General features: G+C 41.0%; 1 protein-coding gene and 1 pseudogene across 2 annotated transcripts in view; one reads left to right on the top strand and one right to left on the bottom strand.

The window, feature by feature from the left end:
* Window positions 1-23,325, bottom strand: part of NELL1 (NEL-like 1 (chicken)) — a 1,454,777-nt gene that overhangs the window by 1,412,991 nt on the left and 18,461 nt on the right. The window lies entirely within an intron of this gene.
* On the top strand, window positions 7,898-8,195 carry LOC102810749 (annotated as a pseudogene).

Here is a 23,325-nt window from a genome sequence, read left to right as displayed (position 1 = left end):
ATGAAACAAGTCATATGAATGGTTGAATGTGAAACTAGTGATGTGCCCTGTAAACTTTCACTCAATCCACAATAAAAACCTTAAAAAAAAAAAAAAAAAACCTCAGTCTTAGGGCAATGATCAAATCAAGGGTTCACACTCCCACCCACTGTTAAAACATCTAAACAAATTAAGATATGTTGTTGGTTTTGACTCATAGTGACCCTATACAGGGTTTCCAAGGAGCGAATGGTGAGTTTGAACTAACAACCTTGTGGCTCAAACTGACCTTATAGCCTAGGTAAGTGCTTTATCCTATAGTACCACACCAAGACTCCAAATATAAGGTATAGTCAGTGAATTATTTTAGCTGGACAAATGGCTCAAGAAAAAGAGACTAAGGGCCCAGCTTTTCTGTAAAAGCCTGATAGGTTTGAGGAAGTCACAATTAATTGAGTGTGGCTCTTGGTACATAAAGCTGGCTACAATTAAAGAGATGAGACAAATGATAAAGCTTTACTTTTATTTTTATAGACAAAAGAACCAGAGCATCTCAAACAAAAAGAAACTGCTTGTTCAGAAAATAAAATAACCTGTGTCATTGTTAAGTGTTGTAAGTCAGTTCCAATACATAGCAACCCTGTGTAGGGTTTCTGTGTGTTTAAACTGCCAACCTTGTGGTTCAAAGTCCAGTGCTGATCCTATAGGACCACATCAGGAGTTCAGAATAACTCTAGGGTTCTCCCAAACTTCTATAAGGAGGAAAAAGACTAAAGGAGTTTGTCAGCAGTCAAAGAAGACAAAGGAAAAGGAAAGGACCCCAGCCAATTAAAGTCAAGAACCACGAAGAACAAGAATCTAGATATCCATCCCAGGGCCTAAACCCCCTTCCAAGACTGAAACTCAAAGGGATACATAAGTAGGCTTGTAATCTTGCTGGTGACCACACTGATCACCGATAAGGGGAAGTGGAGGGAAAACAGCAATGAAGATGTGAGTTAAGTCCGACCACGTTCAATAGACTCCTGTCAACCTGGATTGAGACCTGGATGGCCAGCAGTATAGCGAGACCTGGAGACTCCTGAGCCCATTGACAGGGACATGGCCCCAGAGAACTAGAGAGGAGAATAAAGCGTCCAGCTAATATGAAGTGAGGGGAGATACACAAGAATGCCCATACTTGCAGATAGTACCCATTTAACCTAGCTTCAATGACTGGATGATCAGAACTCAACTAGAGGAAGAAAGAAGATGGAAAAAAGTGTAATCTGCTACAATTTGATGAACTTGACCTATACTTACAGATGTAGTAGCTTAAAAGAGGGAACCAATCTTTACAGCAAAGATCATTCCCACCCCCTCTGTACACAGGGTTGAAAGGGATGGGCAACTTAGACATTGGTTATCCAAAATGGGGTGGCTACAAAGGCACAAAGTAACTGGTTTACAAGTTTTCAAGAGGGAGCTTAGTTTCAGAGGGTGCAGGGGAAGGTAGAATCTTCACTGAGGGGGTTCTAACCTGTCTAGACAGGGCTGGTGAAAAGAGATGGGGATAAGACTCTTATAGTGAATAATTGCTATCAGGACTGATTGTGAATGTTGCAAATGTAAAGGTGGCCATCTTGTAACAAAAGGAGGGCAGTGGTTGATCTTTCAATCCAAGAGTGGAGGACTCTGGGACCACGAAGGGAGAAGAGCGGAGTGCGGGACCCTATCCAGAGAAGCAATGAAGCCAGAGATGGAGGCAGAGACGATGACGTGGAGAGATGTAGTAGCTAGGGACTCTAGACTTGGGGAGGGAGAGTGGCTGTGTGCTGGAGGCCAGAGGCAGGCTTGCAGGATATGCCTTTTAGTTGTTTGAATGGTTGTATATTCCTGAATACTTCGGTATGCATGCAAAAAAAAAAAAAAAACGGAAGGAATGGAAGCAAATGCTATTGAATGATGATGCATGGAAGGATTGTAATCATTGCAATGAGACCAAGTACGATGGGATGAGTATAGAGCTAATGATCTCCCATGTAAACTATCACTCTATATACAATAAAAACTTTAAAAACAAATAAAGAAATAAATACTCAGTCTCTAAAGAAAGAGATTCTTGTAACATGTGTCCAATTAAATCCCCAAATCACTACAGTTGTAACTATTGTGAATCTTACATGCTTCAGAACCCTTTCCAAAAACGGAAAGTGTTTGTTTCAATTATTTTGGCTCTATTGGTTGTAAAGATTCCTAGTGTGGTGCTGTGGGTTATTGCGCTGGACTGCAAAGTCAGTTTGAACCTCAAGGACAGTGGTTCAAGCTCACCAGCTGCTCCTAGGAAAGCCTATGCAGGGTCACTATGGGTCAGGACTGACTCAAGGGCACTTAACAACAATTGGTTGTAAGGGAAGTATACAATTTGTCTTTTGGGTTCATAGGTATGGAAACCAAGAGACAGCAATGCGATATACAAAGTCCTTCACAGGATTCTGGGCTTTGAGTCTATTGCCATAATTGAATGGGACTTTAGTAAGGTCTCCCTAGAGGCAGAGAGAGTATTTTGTGAGTGGAAAGGAAACTGAAGCAAATATTTGTGATGCAAAGGGCAAATCATAATAGACTGTATTGTTGTTCACAAATATTTGCTGCCTTTCCCTGGGGGAAGCTATTTCCCCAACCCAGCTTGGCCATGGAACTTGCTTTAAAGCTAGCAAACATGATAGAGTTCCTGGCAAAAGCTGTAAAAGTCAGCTCATGCTCTGCCTTGCTCTCTTTTAACTCTATCATAACAACAAGCCATGATTCACAGAAAAGAGACCCTGGCAGCCACTTCCAGATGCCCCAGTCATCCACGGTGAACATGCAGACAGAAGTCCGATCTTGTTTTTAGTTACAGTAAAACCTTAGCCATAAATATTCTCCTCCTTCAAAGATACAAGTCTGGTCAATAGTCCATCTTCCTCATAAACTATTTGTTTGGGTCTTCATTCCTCTCATCCCACTGGGTATCATTCTCATGTCCTAGAGTCTGGAGAAACAGCCAAACTATAGATGAGAAAAATCACGGAGCCCAGACACCCAATATCAAGACTAATAGTACGTTTTCCAGGAAACAAAACTCTTCAATTATCTTGAGGAAATGTTTGCAATTTTGATGCAGGTCTGAGACCATTATACAACAAATAAAACCATGCAACTGACTTCTTGGACCATCCTGTTTCAGGCGGTTAACATCTGTCCTTCTCTGGGAAAGGAGCACTGCTTTATGTCGGGGTGTAGAGTGGAATACTTCAGAAAGTGTAGGAAAGGAAAGGAAGTCTCCCTAACAAAGTGAAAGTTTTACCATGACTTACTTCAAGAGCAACTATTGCACTCTCATTGAGTCAGTTCCAATTCATAGTGATCCTAGTGATCCTATACAGGGTTTCCGAGGACTGCTGGGTTTGAACTACCGATCCTGTGATTAGCAATCCAGTGAGTATCCTACAGTGCCACATCAGGACTCCTATATCAAGAGGGGTACCTATGTTCCCCCAGACTAAAGGTTCTTAACCCTGACTGACAATTAAAGTCACCAGTATTGTGTTTAGAACACCATCAAGGTCTTAGTCCCAATACTAGATCAAATAAATCTGAATCACTAAAGTACTTTCTAAAGTTTCCCATGTGATTTAATATGCAGCCAGGACCAAGACAAGAAGCCCTTTGTGAACATAAACCACACCTGCCTTCCACATAGCTGTGTCCATAGCACCTAGTAGTGTGCCTAACACAGAGCTGTCAAGTTGATTCTGACTCATATTGACCCTGTATAGAGGTTTCAAAGAGTGGCTGGTGGATTTGAACCACCAACCTTCAGTTGATACTCTAATGCTTATCCTACAGTACCATACCAAGACTTTCTACCACATGCTATAAATGCCACTTAAAAATTCTGGAACTTTTTTCTAGGACTGTGCTGCTATATGGTAGTCGCTCGTCACATGTGTGGTACTACAGGATCAACACTGGATTGCTAATCACGAGGTTGGTGGTTCAAACCTATCAATAGCTCCCCAAAAAACCTGATTCAATCACTCTTAACAATAACAAGCCACATGTAGCCACTTAAATTTAAAACAATTAAAATGTTTTATTTCATTTCTCAGTCACACTATACATAGTTCAACAGTCACATGTGGCTTATGGTGGTGGTGGTGGTGATTACGTCCCATGGAGTGAGTTCTGACTCATAGCAACCCTGTATAGATTTCCCAAGAAGTAGTTGGTGGGTTTGAATGGCAGACCTTGTAGTTTGCAGTCCAGTGCATTTGTTAATTCTGGACAGGGGGAGGGGGCAGCTATAGCATTATTGCTTATAGTGTCCTTTGTGCCTGTCTAGACTATTCCTTGTCAAGTTCAAGAGTCTATGACTTCAAAGACCCAGAGAAATTAAGTGACATGCCTAGGGCCCAGGTCCTCAGACGCATGTCTCCAGGCCTGCTGACAGGCAGGCAGTTTGTGTGCCTTATTTTTTTTATCAGACTGTAAGTATGAGGGCTGAGCCAGCTTAGCTTATCAGTTTTTCTTGGCTCCACTTCATGCACTGACTACATCCATTAAATGTTGTATTTAAATACAACATTTGCATATCAAATCATATTTTTCTACTGATTTATATTCTAATTTTGGAGATGTGTTCCCACAGAAGACAATTCAGCCCCAATATGTTAAAATAAATCCCAATTAAGAATCAAAGCATCATCAAAGAACAGTGCATTCTAGACAGATTTCATTCTCCCACAATGCTCTAGCAAAAAAACTCCGGTCAAAGGTCCAGAGTCCCCATTTTAAATGGGTACATATTCTAAGTGTAGCCCACGATTAATTCCGGTTTGCTTGCATGTTCTCTTTAGGACAGATTACCAGGAATTCATATCCAAGTAGGCAGCATGTCCTGCTAAGTGAAAGAATCATGAAAAGTCTCTTAACTGGAATTCACCAACTGACAAGACAACCATCTGTCCCAGTTGATTTAAATACCTGCCAAAAGGTATTTTAGCAGATGTTCTTTGCTGCCTCTTTAGAGAAGTAATATCTCTACCATGTTGTACCTATTTATTCATTTCCACTCTCATGAAGTAGAGAAACACAACCTGGAATAGAGCTAAGACATGGATGCTGCAGGCATGAACCCCTGAATTCAAATTCTGTTATCTGCCACTACAGCTAATGTGTGATCACAGGTGAGTTGCTGGAACTCTCTTAATCTCAGTTTCTTCATTCAATCTCTTCCGGAATTAAAAACAGTGTTGTTGATATTGTTAAGTGTCAGGTTAAGGAAACTGTATAGGGTTTCCAATGCTGTGAATCTTTTGGGAGTAGAAAGCCTCATCTTTCTCCCATTAAATGCAGCTGTTGTTGTTGTTGTTAAGTGCCATCAAGTCGGTTCCGACTCATAGCGAGCCTGAATAGGGTTTCTGTGGAGCAGCTGGTGGGTTTGAACTGCAGACCTTGTGATTCACAGTCCAGTGTTAATCCGACAGCACCACACCTGGAGTGCAGTAAGTAGTGGCAAATACGTGCTCTTCTGGGATGGAAAAACAAAATGGAAATTTTTTGCCAAAATTTAAATACATGATATTTTAAAGTTATCTAAACAACTTTCGAAGTCCTGCTGTAGGATAAGCACCAGACTGCTGACCAGAAGGTCAGTAGTTCAAACCCACCAGCCACTCCTTGGAAACCATATACAGGTCACTATGAGTCACACTGACTCGACAGCACTTAACAACTATAAACACACTTTGGGAGTCATGCTGTGACAAGCACTGGACTACTAATCGCAAGGTCGGTAGTTTAAACCCACCAGTCACTCCAGCCACTAGTAAAGACTGCCTAGTAAGCAGAATATTAACAGTACCATGGACTGCCAATGAACAAATAGATCTGTGTTGGAAGAAGTGCAGCCAGAGTGCTCCTTGGAAGCCAGAATGCCCATACTTCATTTCTCATATTTCAAACATATGTGAGGAAGAACCCGTCTGTTACTGGAGAATGATATCATGTTTGATAAAGTGGAGGCTCAGAGAAAAAGAGGAAGACCCCAGTGAGATGGACTGGGACAGTGGCAGCATCAATGGGCTCAAATGCAGCAACGATTGTGCTCAGACGCAGCAACTGTCCAGGACTGGACAGGGTTTCAATCTGTTGTGCAGAGGGTCGCTATGAGTTAGTACTGACTCAATGGCACCTAACAACAAGATGTAACGCGTTTGCTACTAGATTCCATTCTTGGTCATGGTGAGCCCATGTGTTACAAAATAAAACTGAACCATAGGGTTTTCCTGGCTGTAATCTTAATAAAAGCAGATCACCAGGCCTTTTCTTCCACCATACCACTGGGCAGTCATGATCACACCATGTGTATCACCTGAGGAACTTTTAGCACACAGTAGTGGTAGTGGTGGTGGTGGTGGTGTGGCTCCAATCAGTTCTGACTCATTGAGATCTTCACAGGGTTTCTGAGGCTATAAATCTTTATGGGAGCAGAAAGCATCATCTTTTTCCCACAGAGCGGCTGGTGGGTTAAAACTGTTGAACTTGCAGTCAGCAGCACAATGCGTAACCCACTATACCACCAGGACTCCTTCTAGTACATAATTGGCAATACCTAAATATTTATTTCCTGGAAAATGTCTATTTTCCCAATGTTAAGTACCATTGAGTCGATAAATACTCTTAATTATATGAATTAACATTTCAAGTTTTATAACTTATAACAAATTTGTGTACTCTAAATTAACCTAAAAGTTGGCAAATTTGAACCCACTGACTGCAAACTGGTTCCAAGCCTGCCAGCCGTTCCACAAAAGAGAAAGATAAGGCTTTCTGCTCCAGCAAAGATTTAAAAGCATCAGAAACCCTATAGAGTGTCAATATTAGTTGGAACTGACTAGAAAGCAACTTAACAACACGCAGTGCCATAGAAAACAGGCCTTCCAATCTGCTTCTATAAAGGTTACAGCCATGAAAACATCTACAGGGCAGTTCTACTCTACATCATGGAAGTGACTCCTTACAAACAACTTGTATTAGTACCCAATGTCAGAAAAGGAGACAGATTCTGAGAGCTAAAGTCATTTCACCAAGGTTAATTTGTTAGTATGGAATTGGCTCACATCCTAATAGTTTCAAAAAGAATTAACATAGTTTTGCATTCTCTCGTATCTCTCTCCTTCTGTTTTCCTTAATGTACTATTTGATAGGCAAAGGAGCAAGATTGAAAGAATAGATTTCAGTGCACACTTTGGAAGTATACAGATTTGGGGATAAATACAGACTTTATTTGCTCAATGATATACATTTAATCACAGAACCATTTAACAATTCTCTATAATAAACTAGTACAGGTGTTAATTTGCCCCAGAGAGAGACTTGAAAATCCTCTCTACTCCTGCAGCTTGTTTGAAATGTTATTTTTGCAAGAACAAAAATACCTATATTTGGGAGATGCCCGTATGTGAATTGAATCACTCCACTAATTGATTAAATGCAAAGTTATCCTAAATCACTCCTCTCAAAGTGAGGTTGACTTCTAAGTGCGCCCAGAGGTAATTAGTGACAAGGCGCATCCAATCAACAGAAAAAACAATTCAGACTTGGGCAATAGTGGGTGGCAGGAAATCTGGAAGATAGACATTAAGCAAACCCTTTGGGTAACTCCATCTTACTCAAATTTCCTAAGCATTACAGCAGTATAACTCAAGCCTCAAGCATGGTTTTGTGAACATGTTCACATGGACAGTGTTCCTAAGAAACAGAAATCTACAGCTCTCCACCCCCATCTGCTAAGGCGCCCAGCCTGCGACACTCGCCTCACTGCCCCTGCATTCCAGTTTGCTGAATGTCCGCCAGGCGTCTCCAGGCCAAGACTCCAACAGACCTCACCAAAATGCCATCTCACATGGAACATGCCATGGAAGCGATGATGTTCATGTTTCAGATTTGCTGGGGATAAATGCTACTTAACGAAGGAAGACCTCAGGGTGCTCATGGAAAAGGAGTTCCCTGGATTTTTGGAAAACCAAAAAGACCCTCTGGCTGTTGATAAAATAAAGAAGGACCTAGACCAGTGCCAAAATGGCAAAGTGGGCTTCCAGAGCTTTCTTTCACTCATTGCTGGGCTCACCATCACATGCAACGACTATTTTGTAGTCCACATGAAGCAGAAGGGAAAGAAGCAGAAGTAGGCAGAGTTGAGAAATCACTCCCACCCTGATAAGAGTCATTCCAAAGAGCAGCTTAAGGAATCTGCTCCCCAGCTTTCCCCTGTGAATGGATTTCATGAGCAGATTAGGACCTTTTTGAATGTGTACAAATAAAATCCATACCACTTGACAAGTAGAGCAAGAAAACTCGATTCAACACCAGATAAGCTTTTGATTTTTATATTGTTTGCATCCTCTTGCCCTCAATAAAAATTCTTTTTTCAATACCTAAAAAAAGAAATAGAAACTACACATCTAACTCCTGTCTTCTTTCAAGAACTGATGGAGGTGCCTCCTTCCCACATCTTACTCACCCAAGGAGATGAAATTTCTCTCTGAAATATTCTCAGAACTTTGCCCCTCTGCAAAGCTTTTCTCTTCTCCTCAGCATTAGTTTCTGGGGACATACTGTGTTTATCCTTCTAGACTATAACCTTGTTGAAGCCAGGGTCTTTGTCTTAACTCATGTGTGTCTTGCACAGCATCCAGCTCCATGGCCAGAATGCATGTAGGTGGCTAAATGCCCAAATCACCTTCTTCAAGTAGCTTTTATTAGCCTATGTTGATTTCTTGTCACATAATGCAGGCTACTTGAAAGATACTATCTATTCTTTCTTTACAAACTCTTCTGAAATAGAACTCTTGAAAGGTAACACTTTCCTTGGCAGAAAAAAAAGCAACACATTAAAGAATGTGTGCTCATGCATATTCTAATCCATTCTTAGACATCAAACACCAATGGACACATCCTTCCAATGACTTAACTCTATGATACTGTCAGTCAGGGAGAAGTACAGTTTCAAACTCTTAGATCTTCTATGAATCTCATTCAAAACAAGGCACAGGTATTCCAAACAATGTTTGGAAATGTATTGCTAGCTTTTAGCTCATAAAAGGTCTATGCCCCTTGTATACGTAGTCGTTCATCCCTAACAAAAATATAATTTGCTTCAGGCAAGAAGCAAATAAGAATCTTACTTATTCAATTATTTGTCATTTGCACTAACAAGGACAGCAGTGACAACAATAACCCTAAAAAGCTGCCTAGCCTCAAAATAAATCCTAACAGAGTTTAAGAAACTAATACTGTAGGAGTGCTTCCAATTAAGTGAGCTTTCTATTTAATCCATCAATATTATTTAAAAACTAACACTAACATGAAGGTTTTCACTCCCTGAGCATATATCAACTCCCAGATGGACTGGGAAAAGTGAAACATGAGAAGAAATGAAAATAAATGAAGAATAACAAACTTGCTTTTCACTCTTTTCAAAGTGCTTTCCCATATATTGCACCATTCAACTGCAACCAATCTAAGTATTCTTCCTATTTTCAAATAAGGAAACTGAGACTTAAAGACCTACTCAATGGCACAGCTCCAAATCCCAATGTTCTGCCTTCCCCCCAGTCCTCCTCTTCCATGTGTCCCACTACCCTACTCTACATCTGCAGGTAACATATGCCATTCAGAATAAAGAGTCAGATGATGCACACAGGAGAATACAGCCATGGCGTGCATGGTTTTTGCCCATTAAAGAAAGACCTGGCAATCCACTTGCAAAAACTCAGCCAGTTAAAATTGTATGTAACACAATAGTGTGTTCCACAACTAATTACAGGAATGATGCAAGACAGAGCAGTGTTTAATGCCATTGTGCATGGCGAGCATGAGTCAGGGGCGAAAAACTAAGAACACATCCAATGACTTTAAAATGTAGGGACTCACATGTAATGAGAGTTTACCATGTACCAAGTTCAATTCCAGCACTTTGTAAGTATTAATTTACTTCATCCTCACTACATTTATGTTCTTGTTAAATGTCATCTAGTTGGTTCTGATCCTTAGCGACCCTAGATAGGGTTTCCAAGGAATGACTGGTGAACTTGAACCACCGACCTTGTGGTTCAAAACTACTTTTCAGTCCAGCGCATTAGCCCACAGTGGCACACCACATAACATAGGCATTATCATATACCTTTTTATCAATGAGTAGAAGGACCGAGTCCCTCGAGACCTACATTGTTCAATGTAGCAGTTTCTAACCACACAGGACAATTTAATACTTAAAATGAGGTTAGCATAGAGAGCTTGTAAGTCCATCTTCTGCCTATAACTGACTGGAATACCTAAAATGGGGCTACAAAGTGCCCAGTGAAGGAGGCTTCCTGCGAAGCCTCTACATTACATAAGACTATAGGTGGAAACCTGAACCACATTCAGATCTTCAGAGATGTGAAATTTCCCCTTGAAAGAACTAGCAGACCAGCCTGGAGCGGTTAGAAGAACAGAAGATACTTCTTTAAAGAAAGACCGACAGGAAAAATACAAAACAATATAGGCAGACCTACTGTTACTACAAGAACAAGCAAGTTGCTTGCCCAGGAGACATCAAGGCAGGTGGCCAGATCCCCTCAGTGCAAACCCCCTTCCAAGAGTAAGAATCAATGGGAATACACACTCTGATTGGTGACCACATTGGTCACCGATAAGAGGAAGTGAGGGAAAAACAGCAATGAAGCAGCAAGCTAAGCCCTACAACGTTCAATAGACTCCTGTGAACATGGGTGGGGACCTGGTTGGCCAGCAGTGTGGCAAGACCTGGGGACTCTTCAGCCCAGAGTCGGTGACATAGCCACAGAGGACTAGAGTGGAGAGTGAAGCATCCAACTGATAAGAAGAGAGGGCATATGCATAAGAACACCCACACTTGCAGATAATACCCACTTGACCTGGCTTCAATGACTAGATGATCAGAGCTCAACCAGAAGAAGAAAGAAGAGGAAAAAAAGAGTAATCTGATGCAATTTGATGAACTTGACCTACACCTATTGATGCAGTAGCTCAAAAGAGGGAACAAACCTTTACAGCAAGGATCATTCCCACCCCCTCCATACACAGAGTAGACAGGGATGGGTAACTTGGACATTGGCTACCCAAAATGGAGGGGCTACAAAGGCAGGAAGTGACTGGCTTACAAGCTTTCAAGAGGGAGACTAGATCCAGAGGGCGTGAAGGAAGGTAAAATCTCCACTGAGTAGTATCCAATCTGTCTAGAAGGGCTGATGAAATGCGGATAGATCTCTTGTGATACAATAGTGAATAATTGTTATCAGGACAGATTGTGAGGGTTGGAAATGTAAAGGTAGATGTTTTGTAGCAAGGAGGGGAGTGATTAACTTTTCAGTCTAGGAGCGGAGGTCCCTAGGACTATATCAAGGGAGAAGAGCGGAGAGCGGGACCCTACCCAGAGAAGCAGTGATGCCTGAGATGGAGGCAGAGACGATGATGTGGAGAGATGGAGCAGTTGGGGACTTTAGACACAGAGGAAGAGGGGCTATTTGCTGACGACTGGGGGTTGGGGGTGGGGGGCAGGCTTGCAGGGTATACCCTTTGGTTGGTTGATGATGCATGGAGGGGATTGCAACCATGGCAATGAAATGATATATGATAGAATGAATGTAAAACTAATGTTCTTCCATGTAAAGTATCACATAATTTACAATAAAACATTTTTTAAAAAAATAGTATTATGATAAAGATACTCCTAACACTGTATAAGTATTAAATTGAAATTTTAAAAAAAAACAAGATAAGTATGACTGAAGAACTGAATTCTTAACTTTATCAAATTTTAATTAATTTGAATTTCAATTTAAAATGAATATTCAATAAAACTGTTTTCAAGACAATGAACATCAGTCAGTGAAAAGCAGTGGTCCTTGAGAGATGGGTAACAAGAGATGAGGTCTACAAGTACTCCATCTGCCCTGAGAGTTTTCAGAGGTACTCAGGGAAAGACCAACAGTCTCCTTGAGTTGAGGAGAGAGCTCTTGGAGTCTGAGACCAACGTAGCTAAATTTCACAGGGCATAAATCATGAGACCAGATATCAGCATGGAAAGAGAAATACAGTATTCCCACAAGCATTCAGCTGAGTAATGATTAGTGCAGGAATGTGAGGGAATCATCCAAATAGCAACAGTGACCAGGATACCCACAGGGCCAGGAATAGTGCCCATTCCCACCCATCAGATTAAAAAGTTCATGATTCAAGGGATATGCGGTAGAATTTGCACAAGGGGCTTACCTCAGCAATGGGAAATAATTAGCTCTACTCTAGCTATATGGAGTTCTAGCATGGTACTATAGGATCAGCACTGAGTGTGAACCACAAGGTCAGCAGTTCAAACCCACCAGCTGCTCCTCAGAAACCCTATACGAGGTCGCTATGAGTCAGAATCAACTCATAGGCACTTAACAACAACAAAACTCTAGCTATGAGCAATCTGATCCCATCTAACAAATTATAAAAGTAAGATCCAAAAAGAACAAATTGATCTTCAGTAAAGTAATTGTTTCTTGCAGTAGTAGTGCTGTTGGTTAAGCAATGGAGCACTGGATTGCTAACCACCAGGTCAGTGGTTCAAATCCAACAATGTCTCCTTGGAAATCCTATGCAAGGTCTCTATGAGTGGGAACCAATTCAATAACACTTAAAAACAGCAACAGAATAAAACCCAAGAATATTTATAAGAATATAAAAATACCCAGCAGGCAGCGAGGCAAAATTCTTAATATCTGCTATCCAGTCAAAAATTACAAGATATGTTATGTTCCAATATTCATTGTAGCATTATGCACAAAAGCCAAACTGTGGAACTTACCCAAGTGTCCATTAACAGATAAATGGGTAAAAAAAAAATTTTTTAAAAAAGTTAGATATACATTCAGTGAAGTATTATTCAGTCACAAAGAGAAATAACACAGGAGAAAGATAAGATAAGGCCTTCTGCTCCTATAAAGATTTGCAGCCTCAGAAATCCTATATAGGGTTCTATGCATCAGAACCAACTCAACAGCAATGTTCATGTCATTCTATGACATGAATGAACCTTAAAAATATCATGCTAAATGACATAAATCAGATACAAAAAGACAAACACTGTATGATCCTACTTGTATGAAATATCTAGAACAGGTACATACATTTAGACCAAAGTTTACTAGTGGTTGCAAGGGACTGGGGGAGAGGGGAGTTATTGCTTAATAGGTATTGAGTATCTGTTAGGGCTGATTAAAAACTTTTGGAAATAGAAGTATGATTGCAATAACTAATCAGTAATGCTATTCAACTGTATACTTAAAAATGGTAAAATGATACATTTTTTGTTTATATTTTACCACAATAATTTTCTTTTAATCACCAGACATGTAAGAAAGCAGTAAGATACTAGCCGTAATGAATAGAGAAATCAATCAATAAAAACAGACCCAAAGGATAGTCCCAAGGCTTTGAAACCCAATGGAGTTTGCCCTGCTGGATTTCAAAGCTGCTTGGGAAACTAGTGACTTCTTTCCTTTCCTTTCCCCCTGTTTGAATGGCAATGGCAATATTTGGTATCCCATACCTGTAACACCAGAGAGTGCGGTGTCAGTGCAGGATAAGCACTGGACTGCAAACCAGAGGTTGGAGGTTTGAGGCCACCAGCTGTTCTCCCGTAAGAAAATGAGGCTATCTGCTCCCCTGAGGATTTACGGTCTTGGAAACACTATACAGGGTCATGATGACTTGGAACTGACTCAACAGCAATGAATAACAACAAGCTTCTAATTTCACAAGTCCATAGACAAATATATATTTTCCCCAAAAAATGGGTAATGCCCAAAGTCATATCCATATCTGATTTCGATTGTGAGACTTTGGAGTTTACTGGTTGAGATTTGGGGATATGGTGAAATGGAGTGAACACACTTTGCATGTAAAATGAATGTAAATCTTTGGGGCCACGGGGTAGAGTGTGGCAGCCAGAATACATTTATAATTTGGGGAAGCAATCTGCTTCCAAAAGATGTCCACAGGAGCTCTAGTGGTGCAGTGCTTAAGCACTTGGCTGCAAACCTAAAGGAAAGCAGTTTGAATCCATATGCATCTCCAAAGAAAAAGATACAGCAGTCTGCTATAGCCTGGGAAACTTTATGGGGCAGTTCTTATCTATTCTACAGATAAGATCACTGAATTACTTTTTCAAATGCCCATAGAGTCCAGAAGTGGCACAAACAATTAAGCCCTCAACTACGATCCGAAACCTTGACAATTCAAACCCCCACCCCAGGCACACCTCAGAAGAAAGGCCTGGCTATCAGTTTATGAAAAGTTATAGCCTTGAAAACCCTACAGAATACAGTTCTACTCTACAAAACACATGGGGCTTCTAAGCACCACAACCAACTGGACAGCAACTGATTTTGTTTTGTTTTGAATCATGTCCGCATCCAACAAATTTTTGCAATAACATATCAGACAAGGAACCAATCTCTAATATTTATAGAAAACTATAACACCTCTACAAGAAAAAGACAACCCGATTTTAAAACAGGCAGAGGGCATGAACACATCACCAAAGAAGACATTCAGGCGGCCAACAAACACGAAAAAAATGCTCACAAATATTAGCCTTTAAAGAGATACAAATCAAAACAACAATGAGATAATGCCTCACCCTAGCTTTGATAGCAAAGTTCAAAAAAAAAACATAAAACAACAAATTCTGGCAAAATGTGTGGAGAGACTGAGACCCTGCTACATTGCTGGTGGGATTGTAGAATTACGCCATCTCTCTGGAAAACAGTATGGCGCTTTCTCAAAAAGGAGAATGTGGCTGCTCTTGCTGTTGCTTCATTCCAACTCACATCGACCCCGTATAGAGTTTTCAAAGAGCAGCTGGTGGGTTTGAATCACTGTCCTAGAGGTTAGCAGCCCAGCGATTATCAAACAACACAATGATGCAAACTTCTTAGACATTGCCAAACATCTTGACACAAAGAATTGCTGGGCCTGAAGTCTTAGGACCGTAGTCTCGGGAGACACCATGGTCAATTGGCATAACATAGTTGTAATAACTATGTAACCAAAACAAAACCAGTTGTTAGCTAATTGTTCTTATAGCCATAGTCTGCAATTCCCACCAAACAATGTTTCTGCTCTGCTGGGTCTGGGTAAGGGAAGATGGGGAAGATCCTGATAGGATGGCATAACTCAGCTGTGATATTAACAGAGTTCATTGTAACTGTGAAAACTTGACACTCTAGCATAAGTGTACGAGTAACCAACTCGGAAGCAGAAAGGGGGATTCAAAATAGAAGAGAGATAGTGAATAATTGTTAGCAGGACTGATTGTGAGGGTTGGAAATGTAAAGGTAGACATTTTATAGCAAGGAGGGGAGTGATTAACCTTCCAGTCTAGGAGCGGAGGTCCCTAGAACCATCAATGGAAAAGAGTGGAGAGCAGGACCCTACCCAGAGAAGCAGTGATGCCTGAGATGGAGGCAGAGACGATGACGTGGAACAATGTAGCAGCTGGAGACTTTAGATCCAGAGAGGGAGAGGGGCTGTGTGCTGACCACCTAGTGGGGGGGCAATCTTTGGTTGGTTGATGATGAATGGAGGGGATTGTAACTATGGCAATGAAATGTAAAACTTATGTTCTCCCATGTAAACTATCATAGAATTCACAACAAAACATAAAAAAAAAAGAAGAGCCAGATCAGAAGGGATTGTTGTTGCTGTTAAGTGCTGCTAAATCAGTTCCAACTCAAAGCGACCCTGTATAGGGTTGCCACAGAGCAGCTGGTGGGTTTGAACCACCAACTCTACAGTTCAAGTCAACCTTGTGGTCCAGTGCTTTATCCTACAGCTCCAGACCAGGACTTCATCAGGAGGAATTGTTGTTGTTACTAAGTGTCATTGAGTCGGTTCTGACTCATAGTGACCCTGTAAAGGGTTTCCTCTTAACACACACCTTTCCTGAGGTAAGTTTGAACTGCCAACCTTTTGATGCAAACCAACCTTGCAGTCAAGTGCTTCTCCTACATGTGGGATTAGTCCCTGGAAAAGGACATCATGCTCTATAAAGCATAAAAGAGAAAGACCCCTATTGAAATGGATTGGCTCAGCGGCAGCAACAATTGGCTTAAAGATTCATCATTATTCTTAAACACTGCATAGTATTCCATTGTGTGTATGTACCAGTTTGTTTATCCATTCTTCCATTGATGTACATTTAGGCTCTCTTCATCTTTTTGCTTTAGTGAATAGTTATGAACATTGGTGTGCATGTATGTACTTGTGTACTGGCTTGTATTTACATTGAAAATAATTTTGATGTTTTATGTGGACTTAAATGTAATGCTTTCTGGATATTCCTAAAAATGTAATTTCCTTACCTACATGTTTCATAATTTTTATACTTTTGTGTTAAACCGATATTCTATAGCTTTACATATTAAAATGTTCACATGTTCAATTTAAAAAATAAAAAAGAAGAGCCAGGAACGGAGCATGTCCTTGGGACCCCAAGATTCCTGTGCATGGAAGAAACCTCCTTGACCCAGAGACAGAAACTTTGATGCCAGAGGAGTAGCAGAGAAGAAGCAGAACCAAGAACCAGAGCACAGGTTAGAGTGATGGGCTTCCCAGCCCATGGAGCAAGAAAAGCTGAGTGACCCTGGACAAGAGGTGTGCTCATAGAGTGGGGTGCATCCAGACACTTAAGTGGGGGAGCTAAGTTTGCTGACCCACAGAGCTAGAGCCAAGTGCCTTCAGGTTGAGGTTTGTGGTAAAGTGGTGGGTCCTGTGGGCATTTATCCACAGCTGAGCCCTAAGCATTTTCTGATCCTGTTAACTTCCCTAATAAACCCCTAAACTGTGAGTATGTTGTCTGAGTTCTATGTGGCGACTGCAGTGCATTATTGAACCCAACTGAGGCGTGGAGAGAGTTGTGGGAGGAATGGATGGTGTGTCCTGTTTTCTACAGCTGGTGTCAAAAGTGAGATTTGCTGCGATGGCTCTAGGCTTATGGAAGCATGGGGATTTGTAAAAGAACGAGCAATGGCATGTAATGTTTGATTCTGAAAAGGCTACTTTGCTTATTGTTACCTGAAAGGAATGTAAACGTTATTATGCTGAAGCTAAGGAAAGAAAAGTGGCTATGGGAGACCCCTGGGCCACATTGCAGGCTGGGTAAGAAAGGTAACTAATACGGGGTCAGGGCCTACTTGACCCACTCTGCAATCAGAGGCCCAAGGTCATTGGAACAGATGTGATGGGAATGAATATTGGGTATCAGGATTACAGAGAACTTGTAAGCCGACCTTCAGCCTATACTTAATTGGATATGCTAAAAAGGTAGTCAGAAATTATCTGAAAGAACAAACTTTTTATTTTAATCCTTTGTAGAGCAAGGGGCTTAGGTGGAAATCTGAGGCCCACACAGAACTGCTGAGAGAACAGACTCACCTGGTAAGGAAAGACCTGCAGGAAAAGAGACTGTTTGGCTTTCTTGAATTGCAAGCATGCACTGAGGCAGGAAATGTCTGTGCCCATCAGAGCAAACCCTATTCTAGGGCTGAAAGTTAAAGGCAGCCACCAAGCAGACAGCCTGCTATGCTCACTGGAGACCTCCTGGGTCCATTTCAAGAATGGAAGTTGGGGAGAATGCAGCAATGAAGAAATGAGTTGCTAGAAGACACAGGACTGGTTGTTCTGAAATTGAGTGAGTTGTGTGGACTCCTTAGCCTACAGGCGCTGACCTAGCCCATGGGGGAATGGGTTTGTAGGGCGGACAGAGTGAGTGAGTCAGTGAGTGGGAACAGCTTGTCTGAAGTGTAGGGAGGAGTATATGGACCCCCAAGTTTGCAGCTGGTACACATTTGACCTAGCAAGGATGGCTAGGGCTGAAGTGACCAGAACTCTACTGAATGAAGAGATGTTTGAGCTAGTGTAAATTACTGCTACTCTGATGACTTGCTTTGGACTGAACTTTGTTTATGAATGCAGATGCCTAAACTTCCAACAATAACAGAAGATTCTTCACACCAAGGAAGATGATTGCCTCCTCCAAGTACTGGGTTGATAAGGAAGGAGAAAATAGAAATTCGATATTTAAAATGAGGAGCGATAAAGGCATGAAATGGCTGCTGTGCAGCTTTCATAGATGTGCTCACAATTACAATGACATGAGGAACGTTAACCCATCATGTATGAAAGTGACAAGAGCTAGAAGAGCCAGGGATGGCCTGTGATGTACTGACTTATCAAATGTGTCTTTTATCCATAGTCTGTAACTCCCACAAAACAACATTTCTGCCCTGCTTGGTCCAGGTAAAAGAAGGTAGGAGAAGGAAGATCCTAATAGGATGACAGAATTCAGCTATGGATGTTAACAGATTTCATTGTAATTGTAAAGATTTGATGCACTAACATCGGTATAAGATTGACCATCTCAAAAGCAGGAAGCAGGGATCTCACTACCATCAAGGAAGAGGATCCAGGAAGGGAGCAAATCCTTTAAACACCAGGATTCCTGTTAAATTAACCCGAAAAGCTGTGACACCAGAAAAACAGCAAAGAACCAGCAGCACCAGACCCAAGAGCCGGAGCACAAAACAGAGTCGTGGGCTTCCTAGCCCACAGAACAAGCAGAGCTGAGTGACACTGGGCAGGAGGCATGCTTACAGAATAGGGAGTGTCCAGGCACTTAAGTTACAGGGAGCTAGCTTTGCTGACTCACGGAGCTAGAGCCACATGCCTTCAGGTTGAAGTTTATGGTGGGGTGGGCATTTATCAGCAGCTAACGAAACCAACTGTGCTGTGAGTATTTTCTGATCCTGACTTGTAACCTGTCAACTTCTCATAACTGTGAGTTTGGTTTCTGAGTTCTATGTGACCACTAAAATGAATTATTGAACCCAGCTGAGGAGTAGAGAAGGTTGTGGGACAAATGGATGGGGTCCTGTTTTTTTTTGTTTGTTTGTTTACAATAGTCCACAAAGACAATGTTCTATCTCCTTCTTTGGTTAGTAGCAACGAGGATCTTAAAAGCTCATGCATAGCCAAAGAAAAAAGAGAGAGGAGAATTGAAAGTACTTGGAATCAGTTAGTCCAATGGAATAATGGAACATGTAACCATCAGTCTCCATGACTCTGAGACTAGAAGAACTAAATGGTGCCCAACTACCCCCTAACAACTGCTCTGAAAGACATAACATTAGAAGGTCCCTGAGAGAGTGGGAAACTATGTGGAACAAAACTCAAAACCATTAAAAAAAAAAAAAATGGGCTTACTGGTCAGAAAGAGACTTGAAGAACCTGAGATTATGACCTTCCGCCACCCTACTGGTCTGGAACAGAACTCACCCTCATGGCCCAATTTTCAGCCAAACAATGGATAGTTGTATAGGGGGACAACAACACTAGTGGAGGATGTCACCACGGAATGGTCAAGCATGCAGGATCAAAAGAGCAACATTTACCTACAGACAAGCTGGGAAGGAAGGCAGAATGGAAATAGGAACCACAGACAGGAAGTGAGACACCTGTCATTAACATGGAAGGGACTGCAATCATTGAAATGAACAAAACGTGTGATTTCATGAGTGTAAAACTGACAATCTGCTCTGCAAACCTTCACTCAACTGACAATTAAAAAGTTTCACATACAAAAAAGATGTCCACATCCTAATCCCCAGAATTTGTTAATATGTCAATATAGCTGATTTGCAGATGGGCTTATACTATGTATTTTGAGATGGGGAGATGATCCCATATTATCCAGGTAGGCTCCTGGGTCCTTATAAGGGAAAGATATCCTCAGTTGAAACTCCCATGATGAAGTTACTCTGCCTCCAAAGCTTACTATCAGTCCTCATGGTTGGAGCTTGGCAGACATCCCAGAGGGGGTCAGCAGAACAAATGAGAGCAGATTTCTAGCCTAGGGGGCCCAATCTTGTGAATAAATCAATGAGTGAATGGATAGTGAGAAAAAGAGGACAGCAAGTCTTCTACAGAGGAAACTCTAATTCAATTCAAGAATGTTTTTATTTATCTCCTACTATTTGCCATGCAAGAAGGCTTGATGGCACAGTGGGTTGCACACTGGGCTGCTAATTACAAGGTCAGTACTTTGAATCCACCATCTGCTCTCTGGGAAAAATAGAAGGCTTTCTGCTCCCATAAAGAATTACAGCCTCAGAAAACCTCTATATGGTTGCTGAGAGTAAGAATCGACTCGATGGCAGTGAGTATCTATGACCTGAGAAAACTATGAATGATCTAGATAAGCAGGGCACTACACCTGCCCTCTGATGCTTACAGACTAGCCAAGTAACCGTAGTAACACTGTTGACAAAGTGTCAGCAGTCTTACTCAGATCAAGAATTGCACACTCAACAATGACTGAACCAGCCGTGTACAATGTGAAGAGAAAAGTAATCCAGACTCTCTTCTCTTAACCATACCAGTTTAAATACTTTAGCAATTCCTTAGTAAGGAATAAAGTGGAAATTAACATAGCTGTGTTGTTGCTATTAAGTAATCTTACTATATATCACTATATACTATCTGTAAATTTGCTATATATTCTTAACTAGGCTTAAACTGGAGTCCTGGTATGGTGTTGTAGGATAGGGTCAGTTTGAACCACAAGTTTAGCAGTTCAAACCGACCAGCCACTCCTCATAAGCCCTATATGGGGTCGCTCTGAATCGGATCTGACTTGACAGAATTTAACAAGAGGCTTAAGCTAGTAGTTCCTAAGTGTTATAAATAGGTAAACTGCTTCTTGACTACTGATCAAAAGGTTAGCAGCTTGGACCACCCAGTGGCACTCGAGACCCATCTGTCTGTCAGTTTGTCATACTGTGGTGGCATTCATGTTGCTGTGATTCTGAAAGCTATGCCACCAATATTTTAAATACCAGCAGAGGTATTTTAAATACCAGCAGAGTCACCCATGGTGGACAGGTTTCAGCTGAGCTTCCAGACTTAGACTAGGTAAAAAGAGAGGTAGACTGCTTCTGAACGGTTAGCCACTGAAAAGCTAAGACTGGCAACAGAATACTGTCAGATGTAGTGCCAGAAGATGAGCTCCTTGGGTTGGAAGGCACTCAGAATATGCCTGGGGAAGGGCCGCCTCCTCAAGGTAGAGTTAATGTTAAGCCATGATTGGAGTAAGGCTTTCAAGACCTTCATTTGCTGATGGGCAACAACTTAAAATGAAGAGAAACAACTGCAAACATCCACTAATAATTGGAACATGGAATATATGAAGTATGAATCTAGAAAAATTGAAAGATGTCAAAAATAAAATGAAAGGCATAAAGATAGATATCCTAGGCATCAGTGAGCAGAAATGGACTGGTACTGGTCATTTAAAATCAGACAATCATATGTTTTACTATGCTGGGAACAACAAATTGAAGAGGAATGAGTGGCACATTTTTCATCAAAAAGATCATTTCAAGATCTTGAAGCACAACACTTTCTGTGATAGGCTAATATCCATACACCTACAAGGAAGACCAGTCAATACCACTATTATTCAAATTTATATACCAACCAACAAAGCCAATGATCAAGAAACTGAACAATTCTACCAACTTTTTCAGTATGAAATTGACCAAACATGTAATCAAGATGTATTGATATTTACTGGTGATTGGAATGTCAAAGGTAGAAATAAAGAAAAGAATCAGTAGTTGGAAAATATGGCCTTGGTGATAGAAATGATGCAAGAGACTGCATGACAGAATTTTGCAAAACCAAAATTCATTAAAAATACGTTTTTTTAAAACAACATAAAACGAATACAAAGGAATCAAATTAACTACATCTGTGGGAAGAGAGGGTGGAAAAGGTCAATATCATCAGACAAAATAAGGTCAGGGGAAGGCTGTGGAACAGAATATGAATTGCTCATATGCAAGTTTGAACTGAAACTGAAGAAATTAAAACAAGTCCATGAGAGCCAATATATGACCTTGACTATATCCCACCAGTATTAAGAGACCATCTCAAGAAAAGATTTGATTTATTATACACTAATGACCAAGGACAAAAGATCTATGGGAGAACATTAAGAAAGCATCATACAGGAAGAAAGCAAAAGGTTACTTAAAAAACAGGAAAGAAAGAAAATACTAAAGTGGATATCAGAAGAGATTCTGAAATTTACTCTCAGCAGAGACATGCTAAAGCAGTTGGAAGAAATGAGGTAATAAAAGAGCTAAACAGAAAATGTCAAAGGACAGCTGGAAAAGACAAAGTAAAATATTATTACAAAACATGCAAAGACCTGAAGTTAGAAAACCAAAAGGGAAGAATATGCACAACATTTCTCAAGGTGAAAGAACTGGAGAAAAAATTTAAGCCTCGACTTGAAAAATTCAAGCCTCGAAGGATTCTCTGGACTCCTGGTGTAGCACTGTAGGATCAGTATTAGACTGTGAACCACGAAGTCAGCAGTTCAAATCAACCAGCTGCTCCTTGGAAACACTATACAAGTTCGCTATGAGTCAGAACCAACTTGATGGCACTTAACAACAACACCAATGGGCAAAATACTGAATGAGGTGGAAAGCATCAAAAGAAGATAGAATGTATACAGAGTCACGATACCAAAAAAGAAATGGTCTATGTTCAATCATATCAAGAACTAGCATATGATCAAGAACTGATAGTACTGAAGGAAGAAGTCCAAGCTGCATTGAAGGCACTAGCAAAAACAAAACGTCAACACACAGTAGAGAATAGACACAGGATAATTTTGGTGCTGGTGGGAGCATACACTAGAAGGGGAAGGGGAAAAGAAAAACAAGGTGAATGGGAGAATAGCTAGGCAAGTTTACAGGGACTAAATAAGACAGAGGTAAATAACGACCCAAGCACAACCATGGAACAACAAGCTAGGGAATACAAACACTGAGGCATGGTGTGAATGGGAAAAATGGAGAAATGATGTTAAGATGCTTGCCTGTCTTTTGAATCTTGGTTTCCCTTACCTCATATTGTAAAACTGACACTTGAAGGGGAGAGAGAGGTATAGCCAGAAACATCACCATACAAAGCTTGTAGGTCCGTCTTCAGCCTATAACTGATTGGAATACCTAAAATGGGGCTACAACTTGCCCAGTGAAGGAGGCTCCCTGCAGAGCCTTTGCATTGTACAAGACCATAGGTGAAATCCAGATCCCCATCCAGAATCTTCTGAGGTGGGAAATTTCCACTTGAAAGGACAAGCAGACCAGTCTGGAGCAGCTAAAAGAACAGAAGCTACTT

Source organism: Chrysochloris asiatica, unplaced genomic scaffold (assembly GCF_000296735.1).
Source record: "Chrysochloris asiatica unplaced genomic scaffold, ChrAsi1.0 scaffold00083, whole genome shotgun sequence".
Lineage (NCBI taxonomy): Eukaryota > Metazoa > Chordata > Mammalia > Afrosoricida > Chrysochloridae > Chrysochloris > Chrysochloris asiatica.
This window is presented reverse-complemented; position numbering and strand designations above follow the sequence as displayed.